This window comes from Cornus florida, unplaced genomic scaffold (assembly GCF_030987335.1).
Source record: "Cornus florida cultivar Cherokee Brave unplaced genomic scaffold, ASM3098733v1 CherokeeBrave_3.0.0_Hap2_Chr06, whole genome shotgun sequence".
In the NCBI taxonomy this organism is placed as follows: Eukaryota; Viridiplantae; Streptophyta; class Magnoliopsida; order Cornales; family Cornaceae; genus Cornus; species Cornus florida.
The window spans coordinates 39,069,439-39,074,524 of NW_026775576.1; the positions used below are offsets into that span (position 1 = coordinate 39,069,439).

Below are 5,086 nucleotides of genomic sequence, written 5' to 3' on the forward strand. Positions count from 1 at the left end.
CATTGGGCATGTATGAGATAGCATGAAACACAAGAGATGGTGTGTGAAGTGTGTGATGCAAATCTGTGAAGTTCGATTGATCACAAAAATGTGAGATCGATATAAGTTCGATCAATCTTGAATAAGTGAGATCGATCTATTACAGATCGATCTGAGAAAAAGTTCGATCGATTGAACTGTGAGGTGAAATTCGAAAAGTCATAGATCTATGACATGGATGGCACGGGGGCCTCACAAATAAGCTCGTGGGCCCCTCTACACAACAAATCAACAAACATAGTCCGTGACCTCCAAAATCAAAAATCAAAACCAAAAATATAAAACCAATATATACACATATATATACAAAGCTTCAAAGCTTCATCAATGGCTATAATCATCATCATCATCATAAATCTAACATGGAAAGCAGTGATGGCATCAAAATAAAGCTTCGAAATCAAAAGGGATCTCGGATCTTACCCCAAACCGAGAGAGAAGATGAGATGCGAATGAAATCCAAGATCCGGGATAAGGGAGAGAGATTCGAGATGAGATGAAGTCGCCGGAGATGGAAGAGAAGGTTTGCAGCGGCGATGGGCTTTAGGGTTTGAAGATCGATTTCTTTGAAATCGATCGAAAGAATGACCCTAGGTTCGATTTTTAAAAACATTTCCTTTTCAGTTCGATCGATCGAACTGAATCCTCAGATCGATCGAACTGGAATCGATCTCTCCTCTTAAATGACAAAATTATTTTTGAAAATTTTGGATTTTTCTGAATTAAAAATAATTAAAAATTAAAATTATTTTTGAATTTTGGAAAATTAAAATTTAAAAATAAAAAATTTAAAAATTAGAAATTAAAAATCAAAAATGTTTTTTGGATTTTGTTTGGAAAATGAATAAAATAAAATAAAAATAAATGGAAAATTAAAAAAATGGAAAATTGAAAATATTTAAGTTTTTCAAAAATAAAAAAATAAAAAAAACAGAAATATATATATTTTTTTTGACAAATTTTTTATTTTTTTTATTTTTTTAAATTTGAAACAAAAGTCAAAGTCAAAGTCTAAATAGTAAATCAAAGAACAGAGATCGATTTTTCCAAGATCGATCTCAGAAGTACTCCGATCAATCGAACATGCAAAAATCTGCATACATGTTCAAATGATGGGACAGAGAGATGATTGGATGTAGGTATGGAGTTCGATCGATCAAACCTCTTTTTGAGATCGATCGAACAGGAACAAAATGTCTATTTTCAACATGAAAGTGCGTGCAATCCTAATCACAGTTCCTAGCAATGTATATGAACCTAAAGCAAATATCTAGACTTCGCAAAAAATAAAATTTAAAATAGAAATGAGGGAGGAATAGGGGTGTGACACCCTACGAAATGTACTAGTCTTTAACGTCTCTAGCAAGACGTCAGGCTCTTTTAGCCCGGATCAAACATCTTGTAGTGCATCCCCTCCTTAATAGGGTGATAAGTACTTTGAACTCCACCCAACAAATGGTTCCCTAGAGAACTTATTGGATTAGGCTCAAAGGAACTTGTTGGTCCTTTTTCATTGTGATCTTTGGGCTTCTGTGCCCTTTCAAAACAAGATTTTGAAATAACTTTTTTCGAATTCAGGGTTGAAGATAACCCTTTTGAAATTTTGGTTTCAAGTAAAGACTCTATTCCTTCACATTTAGTAGCATGACATTTCTCTACAAAATTCACTTCTTCATGCTTGTCAAATGAATTTGGGGTTAGATTGAAGATATTCAACTTCACCTTCATATGGCCAAATGAGATCTTCATTATCCCCATCTTACAATTAATGTTGGTATTTGCGGTTGCCAAGAGAGGACGGCCAAGGATAACAGGAATTTGGCTTTTAGGATTCGGGACCGGTTCCGTGTCAATGACAACGAAATCAATGGGGAAGAAAAACTTATCAATTTTAATCAAGACGTCCTCAATGATACCCCTAGGCTTTTTGATTGATCGGTCGGCAAGTTGTAAAACCACCGACGTCGGTTTCAAGTCTCCTAAGCCTAATTTGACATATACCGAGTATGGAAGAAGATCAACACTTGCTCCTAAGTCTAGAAGAGCCCGATTAATGACATGGTCACCAATGACATAAGATGTAGTAGGTGAACCGGGGTCTTTGAACTTTGGAAGAGTGTTATGTTGCAAAATAGAGCTCACTTGCTCGGTCAAGACCACTTTCCTAGGTGCTTGGCTTTTGTTCTTCCTCTTTTGGGTGCAAAGATCTTTTAAAAACTTAGCATAAGCCGGAATTTGTTTGATTGCATCCAAAAGAGGAAGGTTAACATTCACTTGCCTAAACACATCAATGATTTCATTTGTCTTTTTCTTTTGCTTGTCAAGATAAATGGATCCTTTCAAGGCATCCGGAAGGAGCTCTTGGCTCAAAAACTTTTTCAAAATCCTTCTTTGAAACATCATCAACACAAGAATTTTTCAAATCATGCTTTGATTCATCTTTCAAATCATTTTTGAACTCACTTTTCAAATCACTTTTTGACATTTTCACATTTGAATGATCATGCATATACAATGAAGGAGGAATATGATAAGAAAGGGGACGGGTGTCAACTTTGGGTTGCACCGATTCACTCTCTTCATTGGACACACCTACTTGGTTGTCAATGATTCTCCCACTTCTCAAGGTTGTTACCGTATTGACATGCTCTATTATAGGACTTTCTGATGAGGAATGAGTCTCCACAACACATTGTTACTTTGGTGGGGCATTCAAAGGCATTTTCTCTTTCTCTCTAGCATTTAAAGTACTAGCTATTTGCCCTACTTGGGTTTCTAGCTTAACAATAGATTGAGAATGAGAATGAAGCAATTGAGTATTCGCCTCTAGAGTGCCTAGAGCGGTCAAAACTTTCTCTTCAAAGGCAGGACTCCTAGAATTTCCTTGAGAATAAGATGGTTAATTAGGAAAATGAGAATTAGAAAATTGATTACCATGGGATTGAAATGATGATCTAAAACCTTGGGAACCTTGGCTTTGCATCGAAGGTAAAACATACTTCCCTTGAAAACCACCTTGGGGAGGGTTTGAGCCTTCCCCTTGGCTTTTCCAAGAAAAGTTCGGATGGTTCCTCCAACTAGGATTGTAATGATTGCCATAGGGATTATTCCCTTGGTTAGCAAAAATAACATTGGCTTGCTCATGGTTTTCATTTTGCACATGTCTGTGGGGACAATTAGAAGTAGAATGCAAGACACTTGAACAAGTCATACATGATTCATTAGATGCACGATGATGAACATGATTAGGGGCGAAAGACATTTGATTCGCTGAGTTTTGGTTAATCAAGAATTGATCAAACCTTTGAGATAAGGATTTCATCTTGGCGGCTATATCATTGGAGTTGTCAACTTGATATAAGCCAACATTCTTCCTTCCTCCTAGATTTCTACCATTTTTAGAAAATAAGGACCTATGCATGGAATTTTTACTCATACTTTCATACAATTGCCATACATCATTTTCATACTTGTCAAGATAAGAACCACCCATTGATGCATCAACCATACCCTTGTGATTATCCGGTAAGCTTTCAAAGAAACATTGAACTAGTTGCCACTTAGGTATGTCATGATGAGGGCATTTTCTAAGCAAATCATTAAACCTTTCCCATGCCTCATGAAACATTTCCCCATCCCCTTGAGAAAATTCACGAATAGAAGTTCTCATGGCATTGGTCTTTGAAACCAGATAGTACTTTTTCAAGAACTCTTGTTGCATTTCTACCCAAGAAGTTATCGAAAAAGGCCTAAGCTTGTTGAACCAATATTTTGCCTTGTCTTTAAAGGTAAAAGGAAAAAGTTTAAGTCTTAACACTTCTTCCGCCATGTCTGTGTATTTCACGGTGGAACACACTTCAAGAAACTCATCTAAATGCTTATAAGGTTCTTCACTTGGAAGTCCATGATAGTTTGGAAGCATTTGAACAGTTTGTGGTTTAATTTCATAGTGATGTGCTCTTAATGGAGGCAATTGAATGCAAATGGGTGTATTGTATTCATTAGGCACATAATGGTCTCTCAATGCAATGGGAGGATTCACAATTGGTGGTGCTAGACGAACACCTTGATTAGCTTGAACTATGGGGGGTTGTGAAGCAAATATTGACCTAGGCATTCCCAATGGAACTTGGCCTTGTTGTTGTGGGTGAATGAATGATCTAGGCATGCCTAATGGTACTTGAACATTTTCATGATGCACATTAGGGTGGAGGTTGCCTTGTTGGTTTATGTGATCAAGGTCCTCCACATAGTCGTCATTCAAATCCTCCATTGGTGAAATGGAGTGATGAGAACTACCTCTTCCCCTAGGATTACGAACAACCGATTCAAGTTGCAAATTAGGAGGGACAAGAGTAGGATTCAATAACCTATGACCATGCATACATTAGAAAAGCAAATAACGAGCAAGTAACAATCACTTCGCCCCCGCAACAAATAAATCAACAAATCTCCACATTCAATGATCCCATACTCCCATGCTTAAACAACATACAAAGAAAAGTAAATTGCCTCTACGCGGGCTCACGATTTATCTAAGAAATGGAAAACAAGCCTCCACGCGGGCCGACGATTTAACTAGACCTTGAGTTAGAAAGATCTCACAAAGGGTCCTTAAGCAACTTCAATTCATTTTCAACTTCCAAACTTTGCTATGCTTTGCATTTTTTAGATTTTTCGTCCTTTTTGTGGTTAGCTTAGCTTTTTGCTTTGAAGTCTCCTTTGCTTAACCTCCTTGCTCAATTTCACTTAGTTAAATAAGAACAAACACAATAAGTAACCAAAAATAAAAATAAGGTAAAGACATGATCAAAAGAGTACTAATCCCTAAATGTTTTCAAAACACGGCATTGCTAATTAGATTCCCGGCAACGGCGCCAAAAACTTGGTGTTGTTGTCGCACCAATGCTTAAAAGATGTTCAAAAGGTAGTGAATGTGCAATGTAGCCAAGTTTTAAATTTGTAAATGCCACTACTACCTCTAACTAAAAATATAGCTAGGGTGAGTAGGGATTGTCCCAATGGGTTTAGGGTGCACTAGTAGTGG

The 5,086-nt window shown here is 36.9% G+C and overlaps 1 non-coding gene across 1 annotated transcript; it reads left to right on the forward strand.

Moving 5' to 3' along the window:
- Nucleotides 1-3,605: 3,605 nt before the first annotated feature.
- On the forward strand, nt 3,606-3,712 carry LOC132315201 (small nucleolar RNA R71). The gene has a single exon (XR_009483597.1). It is a non-coding gene; the product is annotated as a small nucleolar RNA R71 (small nucleolar RNA).
- Nucleotides 3,713-5,086: the final 1,374 nt, after the last annotated feature.